The sequence below is a fragment of the Hyla sarda genome, chromosome 2 (assembly GCF_029499605.1).
Source record: "Hyla sarda isolate aHylSar1 chromosome 2, aHylSar1.hap1, whole genome shotgun sequence".
In the NCBI taxonomy this organism is placed as follows: Eukaryota; Metazoa; Chordata; class Amphibia; order Anura; family Hylidae; genus Hyla; species Hyla sarda.
In genome coordinates, this window is record NC_079190.1 from 261,533,535 (window position 1) to 261,550,515 (window position 16,981).

The window sequence follows — 16,981 nt, forward strand, 5'->3', positions numbered from 1 at the left end:
AACGCTTTGGTCCTAAGGTGTAAAATGGCCTGGTCCTTAAGGGGTTAAAGGGGTACTCCGGTGGAAAACTTTTTTTTTAAATCAACTGGTGTTAAACAGATTTCTAAATTACTTCTATCAAAAAATCTTAATCCCTCCAGTACTTATTAGCTGCTGAATACTACAGAGGAAATTCTTTTCTTTTTGGAACACAGAGCTCTCTGCTGACATCATGAGCACAGTGCTCTCTGCTGACATCTCTGTCCATTTTAGGAACTGTCCAGAGCAGCATATGTTTGCTATGGGGATTTTCTCCTACTCTGGACAGTTCTTAAAATGGACAAAGATGTCAGCAGAGAGCACTGTGCTCGTGATGTCAGCAGAGAGCACTGTTTTCCAAAAAGAAAATAATTTCCTCTGTAGTATTCAGCAGCTAATATGTAAGGATTCATATTTTTTTTAATAGAAGTAATTTACAAATCTAGAATTAAATAACAGTAAATACCAGCACTATGAGAATTTATTAAATAGATAAAAAAATTAAATGGTCAATAAAAAATGGTCACTCAAAAAAGTGATGATAAAAATCCTTGAAGTTCACTGGCATTCCAACAGGTAAAAAGAGGACGAGGAAACTGAAAATACAAATGTAATAGGTAAGAGACCTTCAGTTGCAGTGATCTGGCGTATGTGGATGGTGCTACTATGTCTCACATACCTAAAGAAGTGGAGGAGTTGAATGCAGGTGACAGAGGCAAGCGTTTGAGCCTATATTGATGAACAATCAAATTGTGTATAGTTAATTGTACTTGTTATGTATACATTAATAGATGGTGTTGTACAGTATTTTTAAATTCTAGCACTGAAACCTCTTTATGGTATACAGGGATCCATAAATAATACCGAGAAGCTGTATTTCTTAAATTCTTGGAAGCGCTGGTATACATATATATTGTTTAATTTACAAATCTGTTTAACTTTCTGGCACCAGTTGATTATAAAAAAAATATATTTTAAAAAATTTCCACTAGAGTACCCCTTTAAGCTAGGTTCACACAGAATTTCCGACCGGAATTCTGCTCAGGAAATTTTAGTTGGAAATTCCGATGCAGCCCCATTGCTGCACAGTGCATAGTATGTAATTTTGGTGGCGGACGTTCCGCCTCTGAAATTCTGCCTCCAAAAAAGGGTCATGTTCATTCTTCAGGTGGAATCCGCGCTGCAGACTTTGCCGTCTATGGGGGCGCCAATGTCTGTGCGGTCCTAGTGCCGGGCTCACCCAGAATCTTCGGGTAGATTTTGTCCAGCCGGATTTTTGGTAGTTGGAACCTAGCCTAATTGTTAAAGGGGTACTCCGGCAAAAACCTTTTTCTTTTAAATCAACTGGTGGCAGAAAGTTAAACATATTTGTAAATTACTTCTATTAAAAAATCTTAATCCTTCCTGTACTTATTAGCTGCTGAATACTACAGAGGAAATTCTTTACTTTTTGGAATGCTCTCTGATGACATCACGACCACAGTTCTCTCTGCTGACGTTATTATAATAATAACGCTTTATTTATTGTTGTCCTTAGTGGGATTTGAACCCAAGTCCCCAGCACTGCAAGGGAGCAGTGCTAACCACTGAGCCACCATGCTGCACTGTATTCGTGATGTCATCAGTGTTCCAAAAAGAAAGGAATTTCCTCTGTAGCATTCAGCAGCTAATAAGTACTGGAAGGATTAAGATTTTTTAATAGAAGTAATTTACAAATATGTTTAACTTTCTGCCACCAGTTGATTTAAAAGAAAAAAGGTTTTCACCGCAGTACCCCTTTAAGTTTCACGCAGTAGTTGATCAGTATTTTTTAGCCATTGAAGGGTAATAAGGCACATCCCTGGGAGTCTATGGCAGGGAAAGGTTCATTGGCAGATTGTTTTGTGGTTCAGGCAGGACCGGTTAACAAGAAAATCCTTGGTGTGTCCACATATTGCAGCTAATAAGCTTTACCAAAACAAATTACCAAATTCATTTTGGCTGTGGTTTACCACAAATGCCCAAAATAGTGGTAAATATGATGCATTTTAGCATGATTTCGCATGATGACGATAAAATGCCTCATTTTTACAGCAATTTTGGGAATTTGTGGCAACAACGTATATGGTTATTAGTTGCGGTATTGCAAATTTTCCTCAACGTGTAAACACAGCCTAAAGCTGGGAAGTGGTTAATTGGCAGATCCATGGTGGTCTAGTACAGTAAGTGGGAATGAAGCACAGATTTGGTTATCTAGAACAGAGAAAAGGTTAAAGGGTTTCTCCGCTCCCCAGCATCCGGAACTCAATGCTCCAAATGCTGCGTGTGTGCTTCTGTGTTAAAGCCCACCCCCTCGTGATATCACGCCCCGCCCCTTCAATGAAAGTCTATGGGAAGGGGGCGCGACGGTCGTCACGCCCTCCTCCCACAGACTTGCATTGAAGGGGCGGGATGTGACGTCACAGGGCGGGGTGTGACGTCACCAGGGGGCGGGCGTGAACGCGGAAGCCTGCACTTAGCGTTCGGAACAGTGAGTTCCGGACGCTGGGGAGCGGAGTAACCCTTTAATGGCCAAATCACTGGTGGTGTTATGTGGAGAAGGGGATTATGCCCCTTTCACACTATGCATTCATCCATTTTTAAAGATCTGTTAATGTATTTTTACCGTTATTTTGTGACGGGAGTAAGAACAGAAGAAATAGTGCATGCAGTAGTTCTCCCGTTACTTTCTCCTGTCACAAAATAACGTCTTTTATTAATAAAGGGCTATGATGGGTTAAAACGGATAAAGTAAAAATCACATAGACTATAACAGCCATTTAACGGCCGATTTTCAGGGTTTTCATAACGGAACATATAACGGATCTTTAAAAACGGATGAATGCATAGTGTGTAAGGGGTCTTATTGGACAGATCTCAAGTGTACTTGTGCAGATTTTGGTTCCATGGCAGCAAAGAGATAATTGGGATCATTTATGGTAGTCTAGGCTAAAGAAGTGGTTAAAGGAGTATTCTGGTTTCTGAAAATTTTATTTATACGAAACTCTCACCCCAAGGTATCCTGTATACTTCTATTCTTCTAAAAAAATTTAACATATTGTGATAAAGTTCATTATTTTCCATAATGTAATGATAAAAATTTAACTTTCATTTATTTTAGATTCATTGCATACCAACTGAAATATTTCAGGTCTTTTCTTGTTTTAATACTGATGATTTTGGCATACAGCTCATGAAAACCCAAAATTCCTATCTCAAAAAATTAGCATATCATGAAAAGGTTCTCTAAACGAGCTATTAACCTAATCATCTGAATCAACTAATTAACTCGAAAAACCTGCAAAAGATTCCTGAGGCTTTTAAAAACTCCCAGCCTGGTTCATTACTCAAAACCGCAATCATGGGTAAGACTGCCGACCTGACTGCTGTCCAGAAGGCCATCATTAACACCCTCAAGCAAAAAATTCTCAACAAATAGGCTGTTCCCAGAGTGCTGTATCAAGGCACCTCAGTGGGAAGTCTGTGGGAAGGAAAAAATGTGGCAGAAAACGCTCCACAACGAGAAGAGGTGACCGGACCCTGAGGAAGATTGTGGAGAAGGACCCATTCCAGACCTTGGGGGACCTGCGAAAGCAGTGGACTGAGTCTGGAGTAGAAACATCCAGAGCCACCGTGCACAGGCGTGTGCAGGAAATGGGTTACAGGTGCCGCATTCCCCAGGTCAAGCCACTTTTGAACCAGAAACAGCGGCAGAAGCGCCTGGCCTGGGCTACAGAGAAGCAGCACTGGACTGTTGCTCAGTGGTCCAAAGTACTTTTTTCGGATGAAAGCTAATTTTGCATGTCATTCGGAAATCAATGTGACAGAGTCTGGAGGAAGACTGGGGAGAAGGAAATGCCAAAATGCCTGAAGTCCAGTGTCAAGTACCCACAGTCAGTGATGGTCTGGGGTGCCATGTCAGCTGCTGGTGTTGGTCCACTGTGTTTTATCAAGGGCAGGGTCAATGCAGCTAGCTATCAGGAGATTATGGAGCACTTCATGCTTCCATCTGCTGAAAAGCTTTATGAAGATGAAGATTTCATTTTTCAGCACGACCTGGCACCTGCTCACAGTGCCAAAACAACTGGTAAATGGTTTACTGACCATGGTATTACTGTGCTCAATTGGCCTGCCAACTCTCCTGACCTGAACCCCATAGAGAATCTGTGGGATATTGTGAAGAAAAAGTTGAGAGACGCAAGACCCAACACTCTGGATGAGCTTGGGCCTCCATAACACCTCAGCAGTGCCACAGGCTTATTGCCTCCATGCCACGCCGCATTGAAGCAGTAATTTCTGCAAAAGGATTCCCGACCAAGTATTGAGTGCATAACTGAACATAATTATTTGAAGGTTGACTTTTTTTTGTATAAGAAACTTTTCTTTTATTGGTCGAATGAAATATGCAATTTTTTTTGAGATAGGAATTTTGGGTTTTCATGAGCTGTATGCCAAAATCATCAGTATTAAAACAATAAAAAACCTGAAATATTTCAGTTGGTGTGCAATGAATCTAAAATATATGAAAGTTTGAGAGGAAGTGACGGCGGCATGAGCTAGGGCCGCGCGCTCCGGGGCTCCGCCCCCGGCCCCTGAGCCCTCGGGACGTGGAGGCGAAGTGGACCCCGAGATGCCGATGGAGTAATGCTGCTAGGGCTGCATGCCTACCTAGACAGCCTGTGTGAGCTGGGAGCGCTGTTCCCTGGACGGGTCGTAGGAGGAGGGAGGAGCGACGCGAAGGCGTCTGCCAACTCGCGCGACGTGATGAGACGCGATGTTCTCCATGGGAGGCGATGGCGGTTTGCTGCCCGGCAGGAAATGGAGGTGGCATGGCTGATGCTTTCCCTCCCTTCGTGTGGTGTGGGGAGAGGCGACGGAGAGAAGGTGAGGGAGGTGTGAATTTCTTCAGCCAATACAGGAGAGAAGTGCCGGCCCTGTTCCGGAAGCCCACCCATGTGTTGAAGTTTAATATGGCAGTACGGTGCGGCGGCTTTTAGGTGGAGAAGCGCACATGTGGGGTCCTGCTGCTCTTTGCTGGGACTCTCTTAGGCTGGGCCAGACCCTCTCCTGTGGAAAGGAGAAACGATAAAGATCTGATGCCACATTGATAACAGTCACACGAGATCTAGCTTGGCAGCCTTTAAGCCGGTGAGTTATCCCCCCCTTCTGGGGTGGTGGGACATTTAAGTAGCCAGTCTCCCTGGATAGAGGAGCCTAACACAGAGAGAGACTGTTATGTAATCTATCCATGGATTTCCTTTAATAGGTTAAATCAGTCATTAGCATATCTGCATATTATGAACGGCAGCGGCCCTCAGTAATGGTCCCAGGTGGAATGGACAAAATTGGACGCCAGATATCCTGCCTGGTTATTCCTTTTGGTGACTTGGTGAGTGAAAGTCGTGGCAATGTATATGATGTACAAGTCCTTCCTCTCCCCCCCCGTGGTGGTTGGCACTGATCTCCCTTGTGATGTTCCTTGGTGGTTATGCATCGGAAGGGAGTTATAATATCTATAATCACAGGGGTAGTGGCGTCCCAACCCTGCCTTACCGAGGTCAAGCCCTAATGGACAATAGGGGGTCTTGGGGAACTGAATGTATTGTGTGTTGTGGGACTGGCGCCCCCCTCCCTCCTCTAGACATATTTTTAAACCACGAAAACACTGCTGCCCATAATGGAATCTCTATGGAATTTTAAGGAGTATGGCTAATATAACTATGGCCACGCAGATGTATCCATGGCCTGCTCTATTGCTAAAGTGATGTCCCTAGAAGACTTATCCCTCCCTCTCTCTCGCCCATATACAGGACTAGTCCGGATTCACGGATATAATCGATCGGTTGGGCCTTGGTAGATCCCCTTTTCCATGAAATCGGACTCTTGCTCTGGATCCAACAGAGGGCTTACAAGATCAGTGACTTTAGGGGGAGGCTGGACTATCTATCAAGGGGAGCTTGAATATGTTAATGATTTCTTAGTTGTATATTATTATGTTATATTTGGCGGTGGATACTTGCAGATCTAAGCGTATCTCAGAACTGTGTGGAGTCACGAATCCTCACCTTTGTATGTTGTAAATAATTGGATGCAAATTATTGGATGGGAGGGGCTTATGGTGTATAATTTTGTTAAGATAATAGGTGGCATCTGGGTGGGGATTCGTACACCTTGTAAGTATAAACCGAAGAGAAAAAAAACGGGAGAAATGGCCCCTAAGGTGAACCCCAGAAGATCAGGGGGTAGCTCGCCACAGAAAGATAAGGGGGCTATGGGGAAACTGGATAAAATATGGAAATCTCCAGCTGTGGGTATTAAAACCAGAACCCAGAAGGATCTCTCCCCTAGCAAAACAGGCTCTAGATACTCAGTTCTGGAGGTGGAAGAAATGGAGGACAGACAGACCGTGCCCCCTATGAGAACCCAGTTGTTGGAGGAGATCTTGGGAGGGGTAAAAAAAATCTAATTGTGCAATTGAGGAGATAAATAAACAACTGGGTGTGGTATCTACCGAGGTATCACTGATAAGACATGATATGTCTAAGATGAGAGATAGGATTTCCAGACTAAAGGAAGAAGCCCCAAAAATTGAAAAAAGGATCAATGTTCTGGAAGAGGAGGTCAATGATTTGAAGAAGGATAAGATATCCATCAAAGATAAGCTCACTGACCTTGAAGATAGATCTAGACGCTGTAATATAAGGATGGTGGGGTTCCCTGAAGGGGCAGAGGGGGGGGGGGACTCTGCTATCCAGTTCCTCAGTGGATGGCTGAGGGACGCGATAGGTGAAGGGCACATCGAACGAGCTCATCGGGTCCCAAGGCAGGATACCCCCTCCGGGGGGTCCCCCTAGGACAATCCTAATCAAGTTATACACCTCCCAGGATAGGGATATGATTCTTAGGAGGGCGAGAGAAATGAGGGACTTACAGTACAATGGGCAGAACATTTTTGTATATCTGGATTTCTCCTGGGAGACCCAGAGGAAAAGGGCATCCTTTCGGGAGATAAAAAGGCGGCTAAAGAGTGCGGGGGTGCCTTTTTCTCTTTTGTTTCCAACGAGACTCCGGGTAAGGTAATAATATTTGGAACCTCACAGGAAGTCTCAGATTGGATGGATAAAGAAGGCATGTAGTATAAGATATTATTGTGGCATTAGGGGTTGGAAGTATTAGTTGAGTATTAAATGTACGTCTCGGGGGGGAGGGGGGGGTGGGGGGGGACCTTTGGGGTGTCACTAGGATAGGAATGCATAGTAGAAGTACGGTGCATTACAGGGAGGGGGGGTGTGGGGGGGAAGGGTAGGGGGAAGGGGGAGGGATGGCATGGGAAGATGGAAAGAGGTGTTCCTTTTTTTTATTTTTTTTTATTTTTTATTAGGTTAATATGTCTATGCTTAAATTGTTAGTTTGGAACGTGCGAGGCATGTCGGATAGAATTAAAAAGTGTGCAATCTTTGATTATATTCGGAGGTGCCTTCCTGCGATCATATGTTTAGTCGAGACCCATAGGTCAAGAGATGAGCAGATACTACCAAGGAAGTGGGCCAAAGAAGAATACCATTCCAGACTCTCTTCGTACTCTGTGGGAGTATCAGTATGTGTCCATAGGAAGGTACCATTCGAAACAAAAAATGCAAAGGTAGACAAGTATGGTCGATACATATTTCTTCATGGAATGTGGGAAAATAGGGCCATTATTTTGGCCTTTGTTTACATTCCCCCACCTTTTAGAGTGGATGTTCTGAGGGACCTCGTGAGTTATAGCGAAAGTAAGACACATGCGGCATTATGGATAGTTGGAGATTTGAATAATGTACTGGACCCTAGTATGGACAGATACAAACTAGGTAGGAATGAAGGGGGGAGTGAAACCGCATTGGCGAGGTACTGTGGAGAGATGAATTGGGTTGATGGGTGGCGGAAATTAAATCCAGGAGTAAGACAGTACTCATGCTTTAGCACTTCCTATAACACTGCTTCCCGAATTGACCTATGCCTTTGTGATAAGAATGCGATGACCTGGACCAGTAGGGTGCAGTATAGAGCTAAAACCCTATCGGACCATTGCCCAGTGGTGGTGGAAATTGGAGGTAAGGCAATGGGTGGGAATAGGTTGGGCTTTCGGCTCAACCCCCACTGGAGAGAATTAGTGGGAGACCAGGACTGGTTTAGACAGGAAATAGAGGCATTCTGGGAGATTAATCATAAGTCAGCGAATCCTCAGGTAGTGTGGGATACCATGAAGGCATACTTGAGGGGCCTATATATAGGGCGAATTAATAAAAAGAAAAAGGAATTTTTACAGGAAGAATCAACACTGAATAGTAAAGTGGCAACATTAGAAGCAGGGATAGATGAGGATAGTGGGGGTGAATGGCTGTTAGAATTGAAGGCAGCCCAAGAGGAGTACAAAGAATATCTACTTAAAAAGGCACAAAACAAACTATTTTTTAGTGTGCAGTTTAACTTTTTGAGAAAGGGAAACCAAATAAGACATTGTCAAGATTACTTAAAAATCAAGGAGAGGAATGTGGTATTATGGCTCTGAGGAGGGTGGATGGCAGCATAACCACAGAAAGAGAAGAAATAGCTCAAATGGTTAGCTCTTTTTTCTCCAATCTCTATATAAGCAGCAACATTAATAGGGTTGATGTAGTGGAATTTTTGAGGGGAATTAATATTCCAAGTCTGACAGAGGATGCCAGGGATTCCTTGGATGACCCAATCTCCCTCCAGGAATTGGAGGAAGCACTGGCTTCAATTCAAGGGAATACATCCCCTGGGTCCGATGGTATTCCATTCCAGATATATAGGATATATTCAACCCTGCTACTTCCAAAACTGCTGGGTATCATTAATGAATCCTGGGGGGTGTTCTCCCTAAATCAATGTGTGAGGCTAATATCAGACTCATTAGGAAAAAAGATAAAGATCCTTTGGATCTGGGTTCATATCGCCCTATCTCCTTGCTTAATACGGATATAAAGATAATAGCGAAAGTATTGGCAAGGAGATTAGATAAAGTGGTGGAGGTAGTGGTGGGGAACGACCAGGGAGGATTTAGGTCAGGAAGAACGGTCCACGACAATATCCACTAGGTGTATGAGGCAATCCAGAGTGGATCCCGGGGCCCCCGCTCCATTCTGTCACTGGACGCTACTAAAGCTTTTGACAGGGTGGAGTGGGGATACCTTTGGGAAGTTTTGAAGAGGGTGGGGGTGGGCCCGAGACTTTTGAGTTATATTCAGTTATTGTATACTAATCCGGAGGCGAGTGTAGTGGTGGATGGAATCCCCTCCTACCCATTCAAACTAAGTAGAGGAACAAGGCAGGGCTGCCCCCTCTCACCCTCTTTATTTTTAGTTTATATTGAACCCCTAGCGGCTTGGATAAGAGATAACAATGTCTATGAGGGATTTGGAGTAAACGTAGAAATGAATAAAATCTTATTATTTGCAGATGATATCCTCCTTTTTGTAACTAACCCACAAGAAAAAATACATCGTATCATTAAGCTGTTCGAGGTATTTGCCCCTCTATCTGGGTTGGAGATAAACTGGAGTAAATCTACTATGCTCCCCCTGGATGAAGATATGGGGGAGATGGCGGGAAAACTATCCGTGCTAAAAAAAAACGAATGTTTCCCCTATTTGGGAGTAAAAATAGCAGCCACAAATGATAGGTTTGTGATTAACAATATACGCCCCCTATTAAATAGTCTAGTGAAGAGAGTAGAAGTATGGATTAAAATTTCTCGATGTCAGAAAGGATGGCGATAGTAAAAATGGTGGTCCTCCCACAGATCCTTTTTTTCCTTAGTGCCTCGCCAATGTGGATCGGCAAGGGCTGGTTCCGGAAGATAGAAGTGATACTGGGCAGATTGTTATGGGGAAGAAAAAGGGTCCGTTTTAAGTACAGATATTTTATGGCCCCTGGAGATAGGGGGGATTGGACATGCCCAACTTTCTTGTTTATTACTTGGCCGCGCAGTTGGTACGAGTCGTGAATTGGAGGAATTCTAGATATCTGGAGAAGATTGTAGTAGATAAGGAGAAAGAGAATATATATGAGGTGTTGGAATTAGATGATTATGAAGGGAATGGTTCAAATAACACGACGCTACTGCACAAATACAGAAAAGTATGGGAAAGATTAAAGGAATAATTACATATAGAAAATAGTTTTGGGTTCACACCTGTTGCGCCGAGCGCTCCGGGTCCCTGCTCCTCCCCGAAGCGCTCTCTCCCTGCAGCGCCCCGGTCAGACCCGCTGACCGGGAGCGCTGCACTGACATTGCCGGCGGGGGTGCGATTCGCATAGCGGGACGCGCCCGCTCGCGAATCGCATCCCAAGTCACTCACCTGTCCCGGTCCCCGGCTGTCATGCTCTGGCACGCGCGGCTCCGCTCTCTAGGGCGCGCGCGCACCAGCTCCCTAAGATTTAACCTCTTAAGGACCAAGGGCGTACAGGTACGCCCTTGGTCCTGCTCTCCTGATATAACGCGGGGTTACACAGTAACCCCGCGTCATATCGCGGCGGGCCCGGCGTCATAGTGAAGCCGGGACCCGCCTCTAATAGCACGCAATCGCGGCGCCCCGCGCTATTAACCCTTTAGCCGCGCGCTCAGAGTGAAACCAAAAGTGGCCGGCTAGCTCAGTCGGGCTTTTCGGGATAGCCGCGGCTAATCGCGGCATCCCGAACAGCTGACAGGACAGCGGGAGGGCCCCTTCCTCCCTCCTCGCTGTCCGATCGCCGAATGACTGCTCAGTGCCTGAGATCCAGGCCTGAGCAGTCATGCGGCAGAATCGTTGATCACTGGTTTCTTATGAGAAACCAGTGATCAGCATAGAAGATCAGTGTGTGCAGTGTTATAGGTCCCTATGGGACCTATAACACTGCAAAAAAAAAGTGAAAAAAAAAAGTGAATAAAGATCATTTAACTCCTCCCCTATTAAAAGTTTGAATCACCCCCCTTTTCCAATAAAAAAAAAAACACAGTGTAAATAAAAATAAAAATAAACATATGTGGTATCACCGCGTGCGGAAATGTCCGAATTATAAAAACATATAATTAATTAAACCGCTCGGTCAATTGCGTGCGCGCAAAAAAATTCCAAAGTCCAAAATAGTGCATTTTTGGTCACTTTTTATATCATTTAAAAATGAATAAAAAGCGATCAATAAGTCCTATCAATGCAAAAATGGTACCGATAAAAACTTCAGATCACGGCACAAAAAATGAGCCCTCATACCGCCCCATACACGGAAAAATAAAAAAGTTATAGGGGTCAGAAGATGACAATTTTAAACGTATTAATTTTCCTGCATGTAGTTATGATTTTTTCCAGAAGTCCGACAAAATCAAACCTATATAAGTAGGGTATCATTTTAATCGTATGGACCTACAGAATAAAGATAAGGTGTCATTTTTACCGAAAAATGTACTACGTTGAAACGGAAGCCCCCAAAAGTTACAAAACTGCGTTTTTTTTTCAATTTTGTCGCACAATGATTTTTTTTTCCGTTTCACCGTAGATTTTTGGGCAAAATGACTGACGTCATTACAAAGTAGAATTGGTGGCGCAAAAAATAAGCCATCATATGGATTTTTAGGTGCAAAATTGAAAGAGTTATGATTTTTTAAAGGCAAGGAGCAAAAAACGAAAATGCAAAAACGGAAAAACCCCCGGTCCTTAAGGGGTTAAAGGGCCAGTGCACCATTGATTGGTGCCTGGCCCAATCTGTCTGATTAGCTTCCACCTGTGCACCTGTCTATATAACCTCACTTCCCCTTTCCTTCCTTGCCGGATCTTGTTGCCTTAGTGCCTAGAGAAAGCTGCCTTCTGTGTTTACCATTACTGTGTTCCTGACCTCCTGCTATTACCATTGACTATGAACCTTGCCGCCTGCCCCGACCTTCTGCTACGTCTGACCTTGCTCTTGTCTACTCCCTTGTACCGCGCCTATCTCAGCAGTCAGAGAGGTTGAGCCGTTGCCAGTGGATACGACCTGGTTGCTACCGCCGCTGCAAGACCATCTCGCTTTGCGACGGGCTCTGGTGAATACCAGTAGGAACTTAGAACTGGTCCACCGACACGGTCCACGCCAATCCCTCTCTGGCACAGAGGATCCACCTCCAGCCTGCCGAATCGTGACAACACCCTTATGGGGTAACAACAAATATAAAGAATTGGTGGATTGTGAGTCAACTTTTTGGGATAGTAAGGGTATAAAACGATTGGAACAAATATTTGATAAAGGACAACTTTTTTCATTTGAGCACATAAAAAGGGGGTATGACATTAGTGACAATGATTGGCTGTATTACTGGCAGGTTAGCCATGCAGTCCATAACACGATAGATAAGGAGGTATATGTAGCACAGAAACACAATTTGATAGAAGCACTAACCCAAATAGAACACTTTAAAAAAAAAAGGAATATCCATTTTGTATAAGAAATTAAATAAGATTATTGGAGTAAGGGGGACCGATAGAATTAAAGAAAAATGGTCTGGGATAGTGGGTACTGTGTCTGAAGATGAGTGGGACATTATGGCCCAAAATATAAGTAAGGTTTCTCGTAATATGGAACATAAAATTACACAATTTAAGATACTACACAGGACCCACTATTCCGCGCTTCATTTATATAGGATAGGGGTGAAAAGTACGTCAGTGTGTTAAATGTGGTTTGGAAGAAGCGGATTATTTACATAGCTTTTGGTCGTGTGAGAAGATATCTGTTTTCTGGGAATCTGTAATAAAAGAGGTAGAAAGTAAAATCCCTGTGAAGGTACCTCGTACGATAGAGTTTATACTGCTGGGAGCTATTGGTAAGATGGGGAAATTTGAGTGTCTGCTACATCGGATTTTGTTCTTCGCCAGACTGACCATACTAAGAAATTGGATATCCCCTAACGAACTGCAGATAGAGGAATGGAAGGAAAGGTTAAAAATCATGAAAGATAAGGAGTTTAGATGGATGAGGAGTAAGAAGGGCCAAAGAGAATGTCGAAAAATTTGGAATGTGTGGTAGACTTAAACATAAACAATTATTTACTAAAAATTATTATTATTATTATTTTTTTCCCTCTTTCCTTTTCTCGGTGCCAGTAGGTGGGGTGGGGGGGTGCTTTAATAATGATTAGGTATGCTTCTCAGATGTAAACAAGTATAAGTATGGCTATTTGGCCGTTTGTCTTTTTTCTTTTCTTGATTGGTGACGTTGTTATATCTGAATGGTACAATGTATTTTTGAAAATTTTTATTATTAAAATAAAGGAAATAAAAAAAAAAAATATATGAAAGTTCAATTTTTATCATTACATTATGGAAAATAATGAACTTTATCACAATATGCTAATTTTTTTAGAAGAACCTGTATAGCTCACTAATATAGTGTTATCACAAATTGTACTGCCTCACTATGATTTTGCATTATAAGGCTGCATTCACACCACGTTTTGTACATATGGGTGCCGTATCCGGCGGGGGGAGGGGAAAACCGGGCGCTCCCGTACCCCAGCCGGATCAGCCCATGACTCCATTTACTTTAATGAGCCCACCAGAGTCAAACGGTGACTCCGGTCGGCTCAGTTTTGACCCGTATGCGGTTTTGTGACCGGACCTAAAACCGTAGTATACTACAGTTTTAGGTCCGGTCCAAAACCGCATACGGGTCAAAACTGAGCCGACCGGAGTCACTGTTTGACTCCGGTCGGCTCATTAAAATAAGAGGAGTCACGGCTGATCCGGCTGGGGTACGGGAGCGCCCGGTTTGCCCCTCCCCCCGCCGGATCCGGCATCCATATGTACAAAACATGGTGTGAATGCAGCCTTAGCCCCTGACAAGAGGTTGTGTCCTTTCATTGTCACTATCATATGTCTCTGGCACCCAGGCTCCTCCTACTCTCGCAAGCCAATGCATAATCATCTGCTCTCCTAGGAGGCTTGGCTGGATCTTGTCTCTGAGCTCTAGACCCTCCCCATGAGTGATGTCACTACCTCTGACCATACCCTACAGCTTACATCATCTTCCGGTCATTAACACATATACATCTTTATAGGGCTTTAGTCAGACATGGTGTTTTACTAGCAGTAATGTTATGTTTTTGCTGCAATTTTACAGAAAATGACCAGATCATTGTAAAAATATTTTAGCGCTATTTGCATAATACAGCCACACATTTTTATTTTGTGCTCCCTCTGTGTGTATCTTTGTCCTTCCTTACCTTATGTCTATCAGAGATGACCAGCTTTACAGAAAGCTGATTATATTGTGCCACTTATCTCTGGATATCTAATGCCAAGAGAAAAGGTAAGGAAGTGCTTATCTGTGTAACATATATTCAGCCTTTTCAGCAATTTTGATTCCAGCTTAGCTACCTCATCTCCCCTTGTAATGGGGAGTATTCAGACGAGTTATAAATACAAGCCTGCATTTAGGTACATATACACCCCTGTTAAATGTCAAAAAAAAAAATACAGGGTAAGTTCAGGTTTTTTATTTTTTCAAATCCTGGCAGCCTGGGCAGGATTTTAAAGAAAAGTTCTTTCTCACTTAAGGGTAGGGTCACACGTGCCGTATTTTGCTGTGTATTTTCGTACCTATTGAAGTTAATAGGAAGCAAAATCAGCTAAATAGTAATTTGCTACCCATTGACGCAGCAGCAAAATATAGCATGTGTGACCCTTAATGTCTTTCCACCTGTATATCTAAGGCTAAGTGTGTGATGTCCCAGTACGGGATATGCATGTCACAGTCGTATCAGCTTGAGTCCCTGCACGTCCCCAGGGCTCACCTGCACTGCACCCCCATAATCTGTATAGTTGTATATTATGTGTAAAGGACCTTTGATATGGTCACATGATAATGTTGTCACATGTTTTGTTACCCAGAGAGCACCAGACGACCTGCTGCTAGCCTATGGGCTCCTTGCTCAGCCCCCCTTTATAAGAGGGGAGGTACTACAATCTCTCTCTTGTGAGTCTGGTCAAGTCCAGACATCTCAGAGCCAGTGTCCAGCACATCTGGAGGCCTCAAGCCTAAATTACAGCCAGAAGTCAGTAAGTCAAGTAATCGCTGTCTGCTGTCACTATCTTCAGTCAAGTCTCTTCTAGTCAGCGTGGCTGTCCTAAAGTCTTTCAAAGTCACTGCAAGTCCCAGCAAGCTGTGAGGTCCCTGTTACTGGTCACATCTCTGGGATCCTGGCCTAGCTGTAAAGACTGTACCATCTGTCTAACTCATTAAAGCTACCGGTAACCCTGACCTGGCCTTGGAGTCTTATTTGCCCTACCTAACTAGGACTAGTGGTGCTACTGTTCGCTTGGTTCTCAGTAAAACCATGCCCTGGCATCACGAACATTTAGGGGTTAACATCATCTGCCCATGGGCTACAACATCTGCCCCATACACCTCACATCGCACCCCGCGGTGCACCACAAGTGCGCATCACTGAATGGTCTGTTGCACAACAGACACCAGCAGGTCCTGACAGGTCCCATTGACTTAACTGGGGTCTGTCTGGTGTCCGTTGCTTTGCACGATTTGAGCAGAGAGAAAAAAAATAAAAAATGTTTACAATATTTTTTCTCTGCTCAAATCCCACTATTTTGACAAATTTAGCAAACAGAGTTCTAAGGCTGATTTGAACAAGGCCATAGGGTTGGAAGGGGTTAAAGGTGTACTCCGGTGGAAAACTTTTTTTTAATCAACTGGTGCTAGAAAGTTAAACATATTTGTAAATTACTTCTATTTAAAAAAAATCTTAATCCTTCCAGTACCTATTAGCTGCTGAATACTACAGATGAAATTCTTTTCTTTTTGGAACACAGTGCTCTCTGCTGACATCTCTGTCCATTTTAGGAACTGTCCAGAGCAGCATATGTTTTCTATGGGGATTTTTTCCTACTCTGGACAGTTCTTAAAATGGACAGAAGTGTCAGCAGAGAGCACTGTGTTCCAAAAAGAAAAGAAATTCCTCTGTAGTATTCAGCAGCTAATAAATACTGGAAGGATTAAGATTTTTTAATAGAAGTAATTTACCAATCTGTTTAAAGGGGTTGTGCTCTGCCCTGACTTTCGGAGCTCCGCTCACAGCGTCCGTAAGTTCATTACTCCGAACGCTGTGTGTGGGCTTCCGTGTTCACAGCCACTGGGCGTGACTTCACGCCCGCCCCCTCGCGACGTCTCGCCCGCCCCCTCAACGAAAGTCTATGGGAAGGGGGTGCGACCGCTGTCACGCCCCCTTCCCATAGACTTTGGTAGAGGGGGTGGGCGTGACATCACGAGGGGGCGGGCGAGACGTCACGAGGGGGCGGCCGCGAACACGGAAGCCCGCACACAGCGTTCGGAGTAATCAATTTCCGGACGCTGTGAGCGGAGCTCCGAAAATTAGGGCAGCGCACAACCCCTTTAACTTTCTGACAACAGTTGATTAAAAAGAAAAAAAGTTTTCCACCAGAGTACCCCTTTAAAGAATCTGGTGTTGATACCACTGGACACCTTGAGGCCTGGATGGGCACAAGGGGACCTACACAGTAGTAGGCCGGAGGTTGCACTGTCATGGTGGATCAGCATATGTACGTGGGTTATATCATGAAGCGCACCAGTGCATACAACTTGCGGAGGGAGATTTATGAAAAACTGTAGGGAGAAACAGTGGAGCAGTTACCCATAGCAACCAATCAGATTCCAGCTTTCATATTCAGGGACCTTTTCAAAAATGAAAGCCGGAATCTGATTGGTTGCCATGGGCAACTTGTTTGTTTACACAAGATTTCATAAATCTCATTTACCTGTGCTTCACCAACATGGACGGCTGTTATACTACAAGTCATTTTAAGCATTATGAAAACCCTCAGTTTTGTGTCACAAAAGTTATATGACAAAACTCCGCTTATCAGTTCATGTTCTCCCTGGAGTCTACATCATCAACCTC

General features: G+C 43.8%; 1 long non-coding RNA gene across 1 annotated transcript; it reads right to left on the reverse strand.

The window, feature by feature from the left end:
* Positions 1-481: 481 nt before the first annotated feature.
* LOC130356048 (uncharacterized) lies at positions 482-16,978 on the reverse strand. Its single transcript, XR_008888755.1, has 3 exons — positions 16,839-16,978; positions 698-747; positions 482-614 (listed from the first exon to the last, which is right to left on the reverse strand). It is a non-coding gene; the product is annotated as an uncharacterized LOC130356048 (long non-coding RNA).
* Between the last annotated feature and the right edge of the window lie 3 nt (positions 16,979-16,981).